This window comes from Nanorana parkeri, unplaced genomic scaffold, assembly GCF_000935625.1.
Source record: "Nanorana parkeri isolate BGI_ZX_2015 unplaced genomic scaffold, ASM93562v1 scaffold139, whole genome shotgun sequence".
NCBI lineage: Eukaryota > Metazoa > Chordata > Amphibia > Anura > Dicroglossidae > Nanorana > Nanorana parkeri.
This window is the reverse complement of record NW_017306407.1, coordinates 1595870-1616160: the sequence shown is the minus strand read 5'-3', so window position 1 is coordinate 1616160 and position 20291 is coordinate 1595870.

Below are 20291 nucleotides of genomic sequence, written 5' to 3'. Positions count from 1 at the left end.
GACTTAGGCTTTCTTCATACATATATTATTATGTTAACGTATGTGTTATCTAATACATTAAAATGCAGGCCATAGCTTCCAAGAGATCATTGAAGCCATCGCCTTCTGTTGTATGAGCTGTGTCAACAATATCCTCTACTACAAAACACTAGCAAGTACACAGAGTGCTCAGAGGCTGACCTGTGGGAAATGGCGTCACTAAGGTCCAGGTGTGGGCTATCATGGGCCAGGACATTGGTTTCAGTTTTCACAGATACTGCAAAAAATTATCTCAATCTGTCTAGCCAAAAGCAATATATTAGTTATATGTGGGCACTAGAATGTTATATCACTGACTGGTAACAAGACCTTTGCTCACAAATAACTGTTATTATGAGGGTGCACCTCTCCTCGCTGCTAGATTTTTAACATTTATATTTGACTGTACAAACAATGCAAGATGAGTGAGATTTGTCAGGGTCAGATCATTTTAGCCTAGACTGTTGGTAATATTTTAATACATTAGGAAGTGAGAATATTTTGAAATGATACTTACCTGTTCCATAAAATAGTTGACAACTGTTGATGAAAGGAACTGGTTTAGGATTACGGATAAATGTAGCTTGGCTCCATACATGAAACTGAGTCTGGTATTTGTCCAGCACCCCAGGCATGGTAAAGAATCTCATTTACATTCACAATTTTCAAAGTTGTCAGTCTAAGGTATCCAATAAGATGGCTATTGTTGTGTTACCTAGGTTATTCTTATATGAAGAGAGACTCAGTGAGAGGGAAGGAGACCAAGGTCAGGTCTTCCAGTCACTCAATCATACAAGCAAACATTCCTTGTATATCTAATACAATCAAAACACCCCCACACTAATATTATACTTGTAATCTGTAAATTGATTATTGTTTATGGTGACAGTGATGGAGCTAAATTAGTTGCAGAGTGGAGTGGTAAGGAATATTTTAAAGTCCTGGTAGATATCAATTGACTTGGATTATTGAAAACCTTCATAAGTTTAATGCACACAGGATTTTCAGATCAGATAAGATCATTCTGAGATCAGTTTGGGCCTATGAGGTTGAAGTCTATAGCAATCCATAAAAATAACCAATTAATTTTATTAATGATAGAGGGTAAGATGCAATGATGATGTAACTAATATAACCTACAGTAGTCTATACTATAAATAAATTATGAACTAGTAGAGAATTGTCCTGCAAGATTAGTTATACTATAAAGGCACCTTATGCTCTATAATTAGTAAAATGGATTGGGTTTTTGTGGATATAATTGTTGTTATTTATATATATATTTTTATCATCTTCTACATCATTTATTTGTTCTATATGCCTATATATATTGTATTTTTATAATTTGTTTGCATGTTATCCCTAAAGAAGAGGGTGTCCAATTCCCCTAAAATGTATTTGGCTGTATCCCACATTTCCATATAAATAAATAATTTAAATGAACGTTCAAGCGAGATGACCGATTTTTTTTAAGCATTCCCAACCACAAATCCAGGATTTGATCATCTGATGAGCGATCCCCCCATCATGACCAGAGAGGAAGGGAGCAGCATAGCACCATAACCATGTCTACACACATACTGTTATTATGGGTGTACTTCCTCCAAGATGTACACCAACCCAGTGGCGGAACTACCGCCGATGCAGGTGGTGCGGGCGCACCGGGGCCTCAGGCTCTGGGGGGGCCCAGCAAGTTGCCGCGCGCTGGATCGTTATCCAGCGCGCGGCGGGCCCCTGGTTTTTTTTTTAATAAAACATCCCCATGATCCGATCCACCGACAAGCGCAGTGTTCCTCCTCTCACGCTGCCAGAATATGCATACAGAGCGTGTCGGTTACTATTTAAACCGATGCGCTGTGTGCAGCTTCTGAGAAGATACGCTATTAGCGTAGCGGGAGCGATGCAAAATGCGCAGCCGCCTTCCCCGCTATGCTAATAGCTAGAGATGTGCACCAGCAAAAAATTAGTTTAGTTTCGTTTCGTTTTGAAACAAACAAAAAAAATTAGTTTAGTTTGGTTTCGTTTGGAAACAAAAAAAAATTTGTTTAGTTTGGTTTTTCGGGTCCGAAATTAAATTAGTTTCGGACGAAATTCGTTATTGGAAAAAAAAAAAACTTTATTCCTTAACCTGCCCTGGATTAGAACCTGCAACCTTATCAATGGCAGCCCTGTCCTCTAACCACTACACTATTACCTCTGTACTTTTAACCATAGAAGCATTTGATATATATGAATGCAATATGTAGCATTTGACAGCTGAGAATGTCAAATTGGCGGAGCGAGCTGTGACGTCATCTATTGACATTCCCACTGAATGTCATTTTTTGCAACTAGTTTTCGTCGGGTTCGGGTGGTCGTCTGCGGCGGGACTTTTTTTATTTCGGCGGGGGTCCTGCATCCTGATTGACTCTGGATTACATCGATGGAGCCATTTTTAAATTTTTTTTTTATTAAAGAAAGTCAAAAATTAACTGTTTGTTTTTTTCAATTAAAGGATTTTGTCAAAAGTCTGGACTTTTTACTAACTATTTGATTTAACCCTTTAGTGAATAAGTAGGGGTACAAGTACCCCTTACTCATTCACATTCAAATAAGGGGTACCCCGATGCAAATAAGCCCCCTTGCCCGCAGACCCCCACAACCACCGGGTCAGGGTTGTGGGGAAGAGGCATATATATATAAGGCATATATATAAGATTGCATATATATAAGGCTAGCAAGCAGTAGATATATGCAAAAAGTTTTTTTTTTTTTAAACAAAACGCTTTAACAGCGGCTTAAACTTACCCCGTCTTCCCGCGCGCTCCGGTCCGAAAATCCGAAATTGCTCGGGCGGCCACAAAGCATCTTGGGGTGGGCACATGCGCAGTTCGGATTCTCGGCCGGGAGACGAGGAGACGCAAGGGAAGTCTATGGACGCATGCACCTGCATGCAGACACCGTGGGACAGGAAGTGCCAGCAATGACAGAGGAGTCAGCGCTGGATCGGAGACCGGCCGCACCGCTGGAGGGACAGATGAAAACATCAGGAAAGAAGATCGGATTAAGAGACATCAGTTAAGGTAAGTGCTAACATTAACATTGGGTGGAGGGATAACAAATTTTTACTTTAATGTCACTTTAACCACTTCCAGGCCGCAGTACGTCTATAGATGGCGGCCCGCAGAAGTGGTTAATACAAGAACACGGCTGCTTCGGCAGCCATGCTCTTGGTACCGCTTTTAACAGCAGGTGATTGCTGTATGACTTACAAGCAATCGCCTGCTGAGGACTACAAATCTCAGCAGTACTTTATACAGAAATGCTATTGTTATATAAAGTATTGCTGGGATGTGTAGTCCTCTATAGCCTGTGCCATTCTGCATTGCTGTAAATATTAGGGCTGCACCATATATTGGCCGCCAAAACATATTGGCCAAAAATTGCACTTTTGGCATAATGCCGAAAAGTACCACTTTTCTGCTGATACAGCGGTGCATCTATGCTTTCTTTTCTCACCACTGGGCGCTGCTCTGTGTCCCAGCGGGGAGGAGAGAAAGTGACAGCTGGCTGAGCGCTGCGGAAGGAGAGCGCTGTGTTTGTGGGGTTTTTTTTGGGGGGGGGGGGGAATCTTGCACCAGGGCCCTTTGTTCCTTAGGTCCGCCACTGCACCAACCCCACCCACTTTTTAGGATTTACATCAAAAGCAATTCTTATTCCTACTGGTGCAGTGCTACCACCTACCTATAAGTAACAGTAAACACTGTCATGGATATAGGTACACTCCTTTTCACCATAATGCAAAACCAGAACTAGGGCTTATGATATCTGGCTGTAAATCAGAACACCTACCTAATCACAAAAGACACTCATCAAATATTTATATGTATGCTGTCTTTACATTGGTGCATTGCAAAGGAGAGGAAAACATTTTTTTACATACATACAAAAGGCAAATGTATTATTCATTGAATCTTGGTGAGCTCTGTGTATTTCTTCCAGATCTGTGCAGTAATCCAGCATGAAACTTTGCCTCTGTGCAGGATTTTCCTGTGATTAAGACCGGTCCCTACTGCTCCCTTTCCATGTGCCGGGTGACTAGTCTTGTCTCCGTCCCTCCTGTAGTCTTCTGCAGGCAATCTGTAGTGGGTGGGGCCTGCTGGGTCCTTCCCTCAACTGCGCTCTTTGCACAGGCAATGCGCAATAATTGGATTTGCAAAAGCATTTGGTACACACAAATTGGATTTATAGCTTTTATGGTTAATGAGTAGATTTTAAATGACAGTTTTTGTGCCCAGCGTTCAGCTTTAAGAAGACCTATTTAAAGTGATCAGATTAGCGCAATATTTCCAGACAGGGTCAATCACATTTCAATAAACAGGTATGCTTCAGAAAAAAAGGCTTTATGTGACACTAATTTTCAGATTTCGGCTCATAACCTTTTTTTCATTTGGCAGTTCCAAGCTGATGGAGGGAGGAGAGTTACCCCACTACAAGGGTAAGGCTTTTAAACTCCCAAAGTTGTTCTTTCAATGCCTCTCATCATCTTCCTTACCAAATTGTTAAGTTGGCCATACAAAGATAAAGGGAGGATAATTAGTTGCCAATTTGCTTCTCAATGATCAGACCCTCAGGACATCCCTTTTTCATCCCTGCCATTCACTGCTCAGGTTTTTCTTGGGCAAGCTTTCCATTAGTTCCTATAGACAGTGAAAATAATGTCAGTCACTAGCTTGAATTGTTTAAACTACTGGATATCATGCAAAAACAATGCTTGTTTTTTAAGGAACTCCAGGTAAACGGCTAAATATAGAGATAAAATACATATATGGAAGTTGTTTCGTCTGTCAAAGAGTTTGTATTTCTGTCCGTTCATTCCTGAAAACCACCCAGTATGGCAGGGCAGCACACCTGATTTTTTTCTTTGCTTCAGTTAAGTGACACTCAGGTCTCGTTCACACCTAGGCGTATTGCATATGCGCGTCTGTCGCGCGTTTTTTAACCGCGATTCGCGCTAAAAAAGTCGAAGGCTACTTGGCTGTATCCCAATGGAAACGCACAACAAAACGGCCCAAAGTAGTACATGTACCTTTTCAGGCGTGGGCCGTTTTGTAGCGCGTTAGGAACGGGCGGAAGTACGCCAAGGTGGGAACGAGACCATTGAATACAATGGGATTTATATTTTTGAGCGTTTTGTAGAGCGTTCGTCGAGCGTAGAACGCGCTACAAAACGTTCAGGTGTGAACGAGGGCTCACGGGTCTTGTCCCTCCCCCAGCCTGTGACTGGACAATATAAGGAGATTAACTCATCTCTCTGTCCTTCTGGTCTATGCAACTATCAGCATATTATTATTAGTGCAACAAACTGGCTCATTGTCCTGCTTCTCCCTCTTCCATTCTAAGCTCAGGGATTGCAGCTTGACTGAGCACTTCCACTTCTTGCATTAAAAAAAACAAAAAACATATTTAATGATGTATTTAAGAATGCAGAGCTTCATTATTGTGTGTCTTTTATATCTCCCTGAAGCTTTAAATCTGCAGCTTTCATTAACATAATCCCTAATGATCCTGCCATTAAGGTCCTTTGTTAAGGCACTTCCTGTTATGGGGGTAAACATTCTCTGTCCCTTTCATCTGCTTTGTCACCCATGCCCCTGGTGGGGACCACAAATGGTTGTCTCAACACACATTATACAGGAACGGTCCACTATCAGCGTCAGGAAAGCTATAGTGAAAAATGGCATGCAGCCATGAAGTGAATGCACAAGTGGCTGCAAAGAGGCTGCAGTGCTGAGATGCATCAAAGGATAAAAACGGTGTGAACAAGTATTTTCTCTTAAATGGCAATGGTCTATGATGTACAGCACTTCAGCAAAAAAAATGTCTTTCAGTAAGGGTTTCCATCTACTTTAGCTGAGCTGGTATAATGGTATATATTGTGCTGAGGACCCACTTTTCAGGCCTTCTTTTAATTGGGACCTTTTAAATGGCACTTAATACGTCACTTATGTTTGTTACATATATACATGTGATATTCCTTTGCTAAATGTGAGAAAATTACCACTAGGCTGATTTTCTTTCATTCCTAACTCATCATCAAGGGCCAAATAGGCTTGGTGCCTACATGAGGACATCCTGGCAGTTTTGGTGGGCGATCCAATGACATAGAAAACACCCTGCGTAACATACAGGAAATATGGACACTAGCACATCCCCACTGCTACCGGACAGGAAATGTTTGCTTACTATTTTATCTAATAAACAATACATCCCTGGTCTATTCCCTGAAAAATGGTCCTTTAATATAGGCTACCCTGCCCCCTACAGGAAACTCCACATCACATCCTGCAAGATACTGATCATTGTCCTTAGAAGTAGGATCTTATCCCAACAGTCCTCTGTGCATCCCTCTTCATATTACAATGTAAACTGAGTAATCGGTGCTATGCAAAGAGGTGTCCAAGGAAACTATCCCAAACTGACTTCAACACAATGGTTTCATCAGGCCCCAAGCTAAATGGGCCCCCTGGGTTAGTGGGATCATGAATACAATAGGACACCAAACAACTGAAAGTAGTAAACTTTATAAAAACTTGTGCTTAGTATAACTTTTATAACAATCAATATACTGTAACATAAAAATACATTTTAAACACTTGCTGACCGCGGTGTTTATACCCCCTTCCTGGCCATTTTTCAGTATTCAGCGCTGCGGTACTTTGACTGACATTTATTCCGTCATGCAACGCTGTACTGAAATAAATTTTATACCATTTTTGGGGGACACATAGAGCTTTATTTTGGTGGTATTTAATCACCACTGGGGTTTTTATTTTTTACTATATAATGAAAAAAGTAGCCAACATTTTGAAGAAAAACCTGTTCTCCCTACGTTATTTTATAAAACATTTATTATTACCCACATTTTTGGTAAAATATAAAAGACGGGGTCACGTCAGGTAAATAGACACCAAACATGTTAAGCTTTAAAATTGCGTGTGCACGCGAACTCACAAAAAACTACCATACCCAAAATTGGCCATAGGCGACGCTTTAAAAGATTTTACCGCTCATCAGTTTAGCGTTATCAGTTATTAATGGCCCTAGAATTATTGCTCTCGCTGCGATGTTTGCGGCGATATGTAACATGTGCGGCGCAATGGATGTAATCTTCGTTTTCGCACGTAGGCGCACTCAGCGCATGTTTGCATGTGGGGAGCGGGGGACTTTAATTTTTTTTATATGTGACAATTTTTTTTTTCCAACTAATTTTTTTAAACCTTTTTTCCACTTAACTTTATTGCTATCACATAGGGGACTAACAGAGAGTGACCCCCAGAGAAGCTGATGAAGTTGATGAAGCAGAGACCTGCTACACCAGCTTCTCTCCGGCTTCTGTACCAGAAAGTGACAGAGGAATGCGGAAGTGATGTAATACACATCACTTCCTGCATTTCGAGGAGGAGGAGATCAAACGGAGCTCATGTACTCACACCGGCACAGCGTAGCTCGGGATCGCCAGCAGCGGCTGCAACGGAGGGGGCGCACACCCGCACGCATATTACAAGCGATCGGGCGTCTCTACAGATGCCCGAACGCTTGTATGTAAACAGCCATTGCTGGCTGTTTACATTCCAAGCTGATTTACCGCTCGTGCGTGCCACCTAGCGGCGGGCATGAGTGGGGCGGGATGGGACGTCTAAAAATGTCACTGTCTGGCCGTTTTTTAATTACAACGGCCGGACAGCAGGTGGTTAAATACGAAATACACTGATGAGGAAATATGCTATAAGTTTATGGGGCTTAAAGAAGAACTCCGGGCAGAAATGTTATTAACCCTTGCAGTGGGGCTACCCCTGCACTGCAAGGGTTAACAGAAAAAAAAGTTATACTCACACGATCCTCAAAGCTGGCAGCGCTCCCTCCAGCTTGTCTCCTCCTATACTGTAACAGTGGTATGTCCTTCAGCGTCCTCGTGTCCTATACACTGTATTGGATGTGGTGACTCAAGGATTCCTAGACTGCTGCAGCAAAGGGGAGAGAGGCTCCATGAACTAGTCTAAGAGCCAGCCAGCTCAGAGAATCAGGTGATTATAACTTTTTTTGTACCCTAAGCAAAAAACAAGCAGTTAACCCTTGCAGTGCAGGGGTAGCCCCACTACAAGGGTTAATACTATTTTTACCCGGAGTTCTCTTTTAAAGCTGGTCAACTGCACCTGTCAATTAATTCTGAATGATCTAAGAAGTGTCTCAAACTGATGCCATCAACACAAGCTCAAAGCTGGTTGACACGGGCCCTTACTTTGCCTCTCACGAGTAGGCACTCTCAGCTATTACGCCTTACACTTTTGCCACCCTAGGTGATTGCCATAGGGCTAATATATTTGGATAAAAGAAATGTAGAAATAATTTGCTACGATTAGCAGTTAGTATTGTTTATCATTAGAGGAATTGCCTTTTAGATGGATTTTATAGCAAGACATGGGCCTTTTATTGATTTGCTATTATAGGGGGATATGGGAGACAGGAGGGGCCCTTTAATGGTTTTGCTTCATTACGCATAGTGAGAGCCCTGACCACTAGTTATTTTCCTCTAATAAGCATGCCCTGTTAGTTTGACCCTTACATGCACCCCTACTGTACTGTCCTATATATCCCTCCCCTTCTGTCAACTAGCATGGCTGTTCAGTGCCTATGATGCATCTACGGCAATGAACCTCCCCAGAGCTTGAATCATATTGACATGAAGCAAGTAGGTTGAGTCTTCTTAGCTTTATTTTGATTCGCTGATTATACAGCTATAATCCCTAATTGGCTGCCTGCTCACTAAACAGATAGCAACTTCTTTATAGCATTGCATCAAGGACAGGAATAAGTCACACCACACTTCATTCACAGTGACATTTCTGCAGAGATGGGGTATTGTGATTTAGGGGTTTTCTACCTTTTTTAAAAAGGTCATTTGTCGGATCAGTAATTCAAAAGAGAACTATGAGGTAACCTTTTTATCCCATAGTTCTTTTAAGGGTCACGGGAGGACATATACTAACCTCCTCCCGTGACCCAAAACTCAGCCAAAGCTCGCCATATACTGAGAGCGCCATAGCCAGGACAGATCCTGACAATGCTGTTGAGATCTACCCAGCTGCGTGAATGACAGCTGGCTCTGCCTATCTAGAGGCCCGCCCCTCCCCCATCCGTTCCTTCAGTCAATCCTGAAGGATCGGAGTGGGGAGAGAGGGAATCCCTGCGGGGAGCGGTGACTGACAGTCTCACCTCTTTCTGCAGGTAGATGATTGGAAGGTGAGCAAGCGACTGTACATGTTCGCTCACTTCCCGCTCTATAGAGCCTAGGTGTGACAGTTTAGTTGTCACACGTCGGCTCGAACTATGAGGTGAGTGTAAATCACTCACCTCACAGTTCTCCCTTAAGTTGTTTTTTGCACAGGTTGTGCTCAGTCTTCCCACACTCTGCGAAAACATAGCATTCCTACTGTATTTCAGCCTGTGTTGCTTTGCGAGACTTTCCACTCTTTATTTCTAGTTTTCTATAGAGTGAAAGGGCTAGAACCATTTTTTGCTTTTTATTTTTTGTCTGGTGACCACTATCTCCAGTATAGAAAGTGATAAGAATTCCAAACTTTGGGAGTTGTCACAGAAACAGAGGGGAATGTTTCAATGTATCTTATATGTTCTGGTGTCTAATAAGTCAGAATATCTCCTCGCTTTGGAGAGATCTCTTTTTACTTGCCGTGTCTCTTGGACAGAACATGAAAGGAGATATCCCCAGTGGGACACAGATAGGGGGAAAAAAATGACAGGGCTCCTAAAGCCCAATTCAACTTTTACTTGAATCAGTTGATGCACATGCATTCCTGGTGCATCAAAACAAAAGATGTGCAAAGTCTTCCAGTTTGTTTTCTGTAGAAAGAGTAGAAAAGCTGGTCCATTGCCAGCACGCTACAGAGAAGGAGGGCTGATACTTTCTCTGCTGAGTCAGACCTATAGCTATGCAATTCTCAAAGCTCACATTCCCTGCGGATTGGAGAGTTCTGGCTCTGCTTCAGCAAGGGGTGTGTCGGCTCCCTGAGGAGGAACCACTGCTTCCACACAGAGAGCAAGAATTCTTCTCTGTTCGGGATGTGGCTGCTTTCTACAAATAACAAACTGTAAAAGGTGCCCATACACCTTACGACCATCGCAAGACTTTTGTCTTGCGATAGTCGTAAGCTTATTAAAAGCTTGTACGATCTGCCCATCTTGGACGGGCAGATCGTACTTGCGATCATCGAAAGCGTGCGCACACTGGCCCGTTCGGCAGTTGTCGAACAAGCAGGCCACTAACCCGCCGAGAATCGTACAATGTTTTCAAGCCTGCTTGTTCGACGGAAGACGTGCGACCGCACAGTAGAAACGGTCGCACGCCTTCCATACACTGCACGATTATCATACGATCGCGGGATTTCCCGCGATTCTCATACAATAATCGTACAGTGTATGGGCACCTTAAGACTTTGCACACATTTTGGTTTAATGCACCTGCAATACATTTACCTAATTTAATCTGAAAGTTCAATCAGTTTATTCATTCCCTACTCTATCCAAAACAAAAAAAAAAGTTCTGACCTTCCATATACCTTAATGCAGTGTTTGTTCAACCTTTTTTGTGCAAAGGCACACTTTTTTCATGAAAAAAATCACGAGGCACACCACCATTAGAAAATGTTAAAAAAATTTACCTCTGTGCCTATATTGACTATATATAAAGTAATTCTCTTGAATAGGAATCAAATAAACACAAAGAAATTATTTTATAATTGTTCATATTTCTGTTCAATCCATGACTTAACTTCACACTTCACACAAATATGTTTTAAATTCAAACTGTAGCACTGACGTAGCCCTGGTTAAAGTAGGGTTCAGTGGGGTCTCACTAGTCTTGGTTAAACCCCACAGAGCCCTGGTGAGACCCTACCAAGCCCTGCTTTAACCAGGGCTCTGTAGGGTCTCACCAGAGCTATGTGGGGGTCTCACCAGCCTGGTTAGACCCCTCAGAGCCCTGGTGAGATCCCACACTGCCCTGGTTAAACCCGGACTCTGTAGGGTCTCACCAGCACCAGGGCTCCGTAGGGTCTCACCAGGGCTCTATGGGGTCCCACCATGGCTATGTGCAATTTCACCAGCCTGGTGAGACCCCTCAGAGCTCTGGTGAGATCCCACAGAGCCCTGGTTAAAGTAGGGTTCAGTGGGGTCTCACCAGGGCTCTTTGGGGGTCCAAAGACCCCCAAAGAGCCAAGATCACTTGTAAAGAAACAAGTGATTTATTCTACATTTAGCTCTGCTTGTGCAAAGCAGAGCTAAATGTAGAAAACAAATGACTTCAAACCTGTGTCGCCCCTCTGCTCAGTGCCGCCCCGAGGTCGGGCCTCAGTGGCCTTGCCGGGAATCCAGCCCTGTGAATAGAGCTCAATAATCGAGGACATCCCCTGCACACCATGCAGCAATAAAGACCAAAAGTAATGGTGTTGCTTGTAGAGATATCCACGGATAAAGCCGTGGCGTATACAGTGTAAACAGCTATAAGGATCAAGAGCACTCAAGGGATGGAGTAAATCCAAAATTTCTTTGTTATTGAAGAAGCATGTCACGTGTGTCAAATAGCCAACTACTTGGTCACTATGTTTGCCCTGATGAAGGGACCCTGCGTGGTTCCAAAACATTGGCTATTTGACACAAGTTACATCCTTCATCAATAAAAAGAAATTTTAGATTTATTTCATCGCTTGAGTGCTAGTGATCCTCATTACCGTTTACTATGAATAAAGCTGACCATACACTAAAAGATTTCTTTTGTTTGGTCTGCAAACTGAATGAAAGAAATCTTAACAGATCTAGCAGATTGAACAATTGGCTTTTGGCGAGGTGGCAGAGGCACCCAGTGTTAGAATTTCAGCCAATTCCTGTAAATCATCTGAATTAATTTATGGCCAGCTTAAGACAAGGGATATAGAAAGTGAGTCTACTCATTACGATTTTGGGGCAGATAATATGAAATATATATAACTGGCACATTGGGTTGGGTCCTTAGCAGGTTTAGGAATAGCAGTGATATGGGCCTCATTGGATTGAACTGTAAATGGGCATTAAGAGTTGATGCCATGCAATGGGATTTATACAATAGGGGTTGGGGCAATAGCAAAGCTTTTGTAAAAAAACAAAAACATTTGTAAAACTGTCAAGGTCAGGGCTCTACCTTGTGACAGGAAAGAGCCCTGAACAGTTTCTTGAGTAGTAAATCTATTTCAATAGCTGCAGCCTCTAAAGAAGGAAGATTAATATATAGGAGACCATGTCCTGGCTGTCAGCCGTATGGGATGTGGGAGTGCCACAGTATTTTGTGTTGAGAATAATAAGTATGAAAGGGTTGTGCTTTTTCCTCACATTGGCAAACTATTTGTTTAGAAGGGAGTTTAATATTAAGAATGCACATGCCCAATTTACCCAATGAGATCAGTCCAACTCAGTTCCACAATTTTCCCCATGTTCATAGAGGAATTGTTGGAAGGATTTCTTGAAAACTGGACATTTTCTGCTCTTCCCATTGAGTATGCTGTGCAAAAAGCAAGATGCAAACTGAAATTTATTGTAATTTTAAAACAAGGGGGGAAGCTTGGCTCCCAAGTGTGCAGACCAAATGTACTCTAAAAACAATACATAATATTGGAAACCTTAATAAAACATAACCCCCATGGTCTGTTCCACTGTTGTAGCCTATTTTTTGTGTGGGTTTCAAGTGTAAATAGACAGCAGGTATAAATGCAGCTTAGCTTTCAAGCTATTAGGCAGTTTTAAGTTATGAATGATGCCCTTGTTAGCAGTTTTCTCTCTGTCCGAGTGTTGTTATCGCTCACTAATGATGCATTATGTACAGGACTTGGGTCTCCAGGCCCCCTTTAATCAGCGTTACAGAAACATTGTAATACAGTGGGAAACACAACATTTTCTTCAGGTGTGATCAAGAGGTTCATCTGCTGCTGTCAGCTAGAAGACGTTTTCAAATATACAGAGCGGATGTCTGCAACATTCTCTCATTATCCTCAGAAAATTACTAACGAGGTGAAGAAAAAAAAATGGTATTTTCTGCTGCTCCGACCACCTGCTGGGAAGGTAATGAAGCAGTGTCTTGCAATGGTGGTGCAATCACTTTCATCTCTGAAACCCCAATCATCATTTTAAACTGGCACCTGTCATGGCTGAAATGTGGGGATTTTAATCTGTCATTAGAGCTTCTTTTTCCCTCTGTCACATTTAATCTGCTACTTCCAGCTAGTAACAATGAGGAAAAAACAGTCCATGTGTTTTTATGGCAGCTCGCTGACTTTTTGGAAGGTAGTTTATAAATATATTTTATGTTTCCCAGATAACTCTAATAATAGTAGACACTCAATGGAAAGTTCCACTTATACAAAAATTGGTATGTATTATTGCTATGCAAGCAATTTTGTAATTTAATGTTCTTAAAAATGACCTTTATATTTTAATGTGAAACGGCTTTGATTTTCTAAATAAAGTTTAAAAGTCGCTCCCTTACAACATGGCTAACTTGGGGTGAACTGTACACCATTTTTGTACAGAATGCCTTCAGATATACGATGAATTAAAGTACCACACTCCATTTAATAGCCCAGATACATCTTTATTCGATATAGGGTTGAAGGGACAGTATAGAAATAATCAATAAACTTTGGGGGTTCATACAAATACCCCCTTTTTTAGGGTATATGTACACGCTTACTAAGCGAGAACATGTATCAGGACTGTGAAGGCTTGAAATTGGATACTCTTTTGTCTAGTGTGTGAGAATGGTTAGAGCTCTTTAGCAGCTCATTTGGCATCAACCTTTGGCTATTACAAAGCATGTGCATAATATATTAATGATAAAGGAATTAACCCAAAAATTGTTGAGGAAAGTGAGATCAGATCATCTACAACTGTATCTCTACTGGAGTGGTTTACATAGTGAGATGTTCTTGCCCCTTTTTTTGTTAGTTGATTACTATGATTTAAGCACCGAACACACTAATAGCACTTCTCAATGAGCACTTACCCCTAATAAAGGCGCTTTGGTGCCAAAACATGTTGTGGTTTTTCGCAGCACTTTTTGTTTATATTAACAGGAAATGTTGGTTTGCCAACACCTTTGGGGGGCACAGGAGTACATTAGTAGTAAAAAGAGAAGTAAAGCCCCCAAAAAAGGTTTAGCTTTACTACTCTTTTAGGTGGGTAGTAATTAATAGGGATGCACCTATACAGATACTAGTATCTGTATCCGGCATCTACTCGTACCTGCCCAAATGCTCCGATACCTTCCCCGATAATGGAACTTCCAGTCAGGGGAAGATTTCCTCTCTCCGGCAGTGCTGTAGGGGAAAATTGAGCCAGTTAGGCAATTAGGAAGCCGGGCTGCAAGTAATGACCAGACTCCCGGGTTCCTGATAACCGGAAGTTCCCGTATCGGATAAGTATCAGGAAGCCGGGAGAAAAACCAGTATCAGTGCATCCCTAGAAGTAATACTATGTTATATCATTTTATGAAGAGGGAAATAAGATAGGCAAAAAGGATAGGCAAGGGGTCATCTACTATGTGGTCATTAGCGATATTCCCTATGAGTTGCTGCTTGAGGACCAGAAGGGTTACATTTTAGGACATTTCCACCATATGTGGAGGAATGTGCCACGTTGAGCACAGCCCCTCCAACAAGTATCAGGGATAGAGGAAGAAACCTGAGCTAGTTTGGTCGGGACCCTGTGCCATCTAGTAAGCAAATATAACAAGATTCTTGTATTTAGGGGACAAGGAAGGAGACAAGTATAAGGCAGATAATTAAGGCTCTTTGGAATCTGTGGGGGTATTGCCCAGTTCTGACCCCCATTCGTTAAAAAACTATAGGCCTTATTTCAGTTGCCCATGGAGGACCAGTTTATGTGAAAGGGACCTTTGTGGATTGGTTCCCCAGTAATGAGGAATTCAAACGGAGTCAGGGAGTCGCTAGGTCTGATATTATGCACATTGGAGATAAACTTGCTTAGTTATGTGTATCTCCATACATCTAGTGGAAACCTCCAGAACTGGTCCCAAAGGTGTTCTAAAGAAAGTAACTGTCTACCACTTGCTAAGAGGGAACCAGGCAAATCTTCCTAATGGGGTCAAGGGGAAATTTAGAGGGTGCACCCTTAGCATTTAGCCTGTCCCATATTTTTTATTTGTGAAGAGCCAAAGTGGAGCTCCCATCACAAAGGCCTCTAGCATGTTTCATTATCCAAAGTGCATGTTCCAGGTTGCACCCTGCCATGGACTTTTCCATGGAGATCCATCGTTTATGTTCCAGTTAAATATCCTTATCAGGGCAATCGCTTTATACTGAGACATTATGCCAGGGGGCCTAGATCCCTTCATCTTTAGGTCTAGTCAGGATTTTGTAGGATAATCAGAGTTGTTTTCCATGCAAAATATCAGAGACAATGGTGCGTCTAATTTGGTGGAAAAAAGCTTTTGGGTATTATCTGCATCTGGAACAGAATTCTAACACATGGATTTTATTGATATTAATTCTAACCAGCCAAATGAATGATACATTGTTCCTGTTTTCAAGGTCTTTTTTGATATTGCCGTCAGATGCAGCAGTGCCGTCCGTCCGTTTTTCTACTACGGGCGGACGGCAAGAGGTTAATGATCGAGTGTAGTTCTTTTGTATTGTAAGAATATTGTAAGTATTATACGAATAGTATCTTTGATTTATATGTGTTAATTTTAAAGTTCAAAAGAGCATGGAAATCGTGTAATTCTAACAAAAGGCTGGGTAGGTAGGTGACATTTAAGTAATGTAGAGCAAGATATCATCTATATAGGCAAAGAGCTTATCTTCTGCGTAGCTTATGCATACCTCCTGGGTATTCTGATTGTTTGATTTTATTGAGTAGAGATTCTATTACTAGGGCAAACAGCCTAGCAGATTGCGGATATCTCTGCCTAGTGCCATTTTTGGTTTAGAAGAGATTAGAAAGATCACTATTATCTTTTACTCTTTGGCTGTGGGGTCTTTGTAGAGCATCAACAACCAGCTCAACGCCTTAGGGCCTAAACCCAGTGCTCTAAGAGTTTCTTTCATAAACATTCAATCCACCCTATCAAAAGCCTTCTCGGCATCTGTGGACTAAAGGAGGTAAATGCTGAAGAGTAAATGATCTGTACAGCTCTACCGCTCTGAGAGAGTTCTCTCTAGCTTCCCCACCTGGTATATATCCGGTATAGTTAAGGTGGATTAGGTCTGGAACACTTTGAGCCAGTTCACCAGGATCTTAGAAAGGATCTTCATGTTCAAGTTGAGTAAAGAGTTTGGACAAAAGTTTGAACATTGGGTGTAATCCATTCCTTATTTTGGAATCACCATAACATGTGTAATAATGCCACATCTACCACAACTAACTAAAGTTGTGGTAGATGTGGTGTTCCATTCTTGTACATGTCTAACATCTTGTCACTTTCTAATTACTGTGGTGAGCATTCTACCACTAAACCTTTATCGTGTGCGTTTATCAAAGAAATAAGTCAGTTTGAGATGAAGGTCATCCAGCTTGTCACCATCCAGCCACTGAGGTTTATGTTGGTTTTGCAGCGTAAATATTTGCTGAAGAAGTGGTGACATTTCAGCAAGCCTCTCTTTTTTTGAGGCAAGAGCCATGGAAAATTAGCTCCCTGTTTATCACTGCCTTGTGTCCCTTCCAGACTGAGCTCTTAGACACCTCTCCAGGGGCATTGATCTCCAAATAAGTTTTTTTTTAAATAAATATAGTGGCCTTAACAGGGGCACTCACTGTAAAATTGCAAAATATTATAGTTACTTACAGACTGAGTCAGGTAGAGAAACTTGTAATATTACAGGAGCATAGTCAAACATCTTCATTTGCTATATGTCAGCCTTATCCAAGAAGTCGAGGTGGAATTGGTCAATCTATACAAGAGGTCTATTTTAGAGTATCTCTTATGGATGTTTAAACAGTAGCTACAGGCTCAAGTAGGCTTGGCAGGGGTATTCCCCCTGTAAAAGGTTTTTCCATTTATGGGAAATACTTCATGATATGGAGTATGGTTTATTGGGCATACATGGTTACCCATCATAGATTGACTTTCCCAGCATCCCTGCCATTTAAAAAAATATTAAAGTAGGTAATACATGCTCAGGGTGCATGTTAAACTGAAGATCGTGTGTTATGGGAAATACCACTGGCTTGCAGTAAATTTCAGCATTTTCAGGGGTGCTTCTGCCCAGGTGAACATTTAGATTATTATATTCATAGACTGATTGTAAATCCACATTCTGTCTTTGCTGGCAGCAGCAAAAATTCACCATACAATCCTATGGCCATAGACTGCCCACTCTTCCTCAGATTGAAGCCTTGAAACTCAAAGCAGCACTCACCAACACCCACCTCACTGTCTCCTGTGCACCATGCCAGATTTGCTCAAGGTTGCTCAAGGTAGAAGAAAAAGAAAATGTTCCCAAACCCCCAGATATTGAGTAACTGTTTGCCAGCTTGTAATTTAAAATCCTTCCATACAAGCTGGTGAAAATGCTACAGCCCCCTTTCTATAGGTCATGGCCTGGGCCTACATTTTCCCATCACTATTTTGTGTATATTTTTGTATTAAACATTATTTACATTTTTGTTACTTTTTCTTTTTTTCCCTTTATAAGGCAGTTCCTGCCCTAGTCAAGCAAACATAGGCAGGCTGTAACTAAAGCACTTACAAGCATTCATTCAAATAAACTGCTGGGGTCAAGGATGTACCACTGGGTGGATGTGGCCCAATATGTGCTTGCGGTACTAGCCTGCCCTGCTGCACGTGTCATGTCAAAGAGGGCCTTTAAAGAAACGGGGGATTTGTGAATGAGAAGCTGACATTTCATGAACAGAATCAGACCTGGATCACAGAGTACTACCAAAACAAACACTGCAGATGGTACTCATAAAAACAATACATTTATTTTATATATGTAACTAAGAAAAGACCAAACACTTTTTGACTGTATGGCAGGGGATTGCAGTGGCGCAGGGGTGCAGTGTTTTGGGTGCACAGTTTTTACAGGATGCAGGTGCTGCAAAAAAGGGAAAATACCACAGTTAATAGCAAAAAAGTAGCTTAGGTGTTGACAATTGAAGAGCTAGCTATCATTCAGTTGTTTTAGACAGATAATAGGTTATTAAAAGGATTTTTGAGGGTACAGATCGGGGCTACAGACCGAGCACAAAAGAAAATGTAGCCACAGCACTGCAATTTAAAGAACTTAAAGTAGAACTTACTCCAAAAAGGAAGGTTAAAACCCCTGTCAGCCACATGCTCTCCCTAAAATAACTATAAGCTTTTATGCTGATGCCCAGAAAGTAAAAAAAAAAAAAAGGCATGTGAAACAAATTTGCCGGAAGCAAAAAGTAGGTAATAAGCCCTGTGTAAAAAACACAAGCCACCTATTATCACTAGTGCACATGGACAGGGACAAGCTGTAAAGAGGTTGCAGGACATCAGCAGCATCAGGATGTAACAAATAATGAAAAAAGGTAAAAATCCTTCCCTCCTCACAGAACCCAATTCTCTTAGATTTAAAGCATATTCAATGAATGAGATGAACACAAGAATACGCCCCTTCAATGAGTTGGAGTGCATTTCTCTGGGATTTCAAGTGTCCAGCTATCCCAGAAGGCAGCATGGTGATGTCACCTGCACTTCCCAGAAGCCAGGGCCGAAGTAAGCTTTTTTTTTTTTACAACAGCTTTATTTTTAAATTGCCTTTGCAGTCAATTTGACTGTGAGGTTGGGGGGTAGGAATTTTAATATGGTGGCCTTCTATTTTCATGGAAGGTCTTCTTTTTAAAAAAATTGCATGTGAAAAAACAATTGCAGCCCGCAATGAATAGGTAATATGCCCTGTGAAAAAACACAGGCAGTCTGTTATCCCTGTAGTGCATGTAGACAGGTACAGACTGTAATGAGGCTGCAGGACAGCAGCAGAATTAAGCTGTAACAATATAAACTGCCTTTTGCTACCTTCAGGGAATTCAGTAAGGGTTTCCATTAACTTTAGCAGACCTGCCAGTGCCTACACGCCCTACACTAATCTAATTATGCACTTTATCAGCAGCACTCCCTATGCTTTCCCCATCACAGCTAAAAGACATTGTCAATATGGCTGGTGTGACCTCATCCTTTTATCGTGAAGAGCTGGCTCATCCAAAAGCCCCCCTGATTGGCCCTTCTAACCCAGCTGACCTAAGTTTAAGGGCCAGGCAGTGCATTATAGTTACAGAGAATTCGGTCTGGTGAATTTCTTCATTAGTTCACCAGGTCACTGAAGACCCTAAGGCTGCTGGAATGTACATATCTCTCTTGCTTCATTTCAAAGAGAAATGCCATAACTCATCACACCTTTGCATATATTGCTGGCAACTCTAAATGGAGCTCATGTCCACTTCACAACAGATCTTAATACCCAGCAGCTTTCAATCTACCAAAAAATACTAGAGGTGGGACACAGTTAATTTCTACCCAAGGCAAAGACTTCAAAATACATCCGACTATAAAAAAGTATAGGAAAGGTGTTAAATACGTACATAAAAAGGTACAAAAAGGAAACCTTTTGGGAAAAAAAAAGGAAAACTAAAAGAAACTCATCAGTCCAGAAGAACAGTTATATAGATCTAAAATATGACATAAATAGAAAAGTTGCAGTGAAGCAGAATAGGAAGTATGACAAATGAAACTGCCCACATTATCCAGCACTTTTATACCCCATTCTAATCAATGAAAGCATGCAAAGAATAAAAGCATGTGTTTCCTGTGTTCCTTCAGACACAGTAAATTCAGCAAATAGTTAACATGACAAAAAACAATATTACAGGTAAAAGAAAAACACAATGAAAAGTTTACAAATCAATAGTCACCACAGAGAAAGAGTGCCATATACAACTTTATTTATTTAATTTTAGCATGTTCTCAGCAGTGTTTTGACATCATATTTAGATGTAAGGGAATTATCAAGCATGTCAGTCAGCAGTGCAAAAAATAAATAGCTTATTTCCTTAAATGAGAACTATGAGGTGAGTGCTTTTCACTCACCTCATAGTTCTAGCCGACCTGTGACAATGAGACTGTCACAGGTCGGCTCAGTAGATCGGGAGGTGAGCGAACACATACTGGCGTTCGCTCACCTCTCGATCCTGTCACGGCTCTCTGCCGT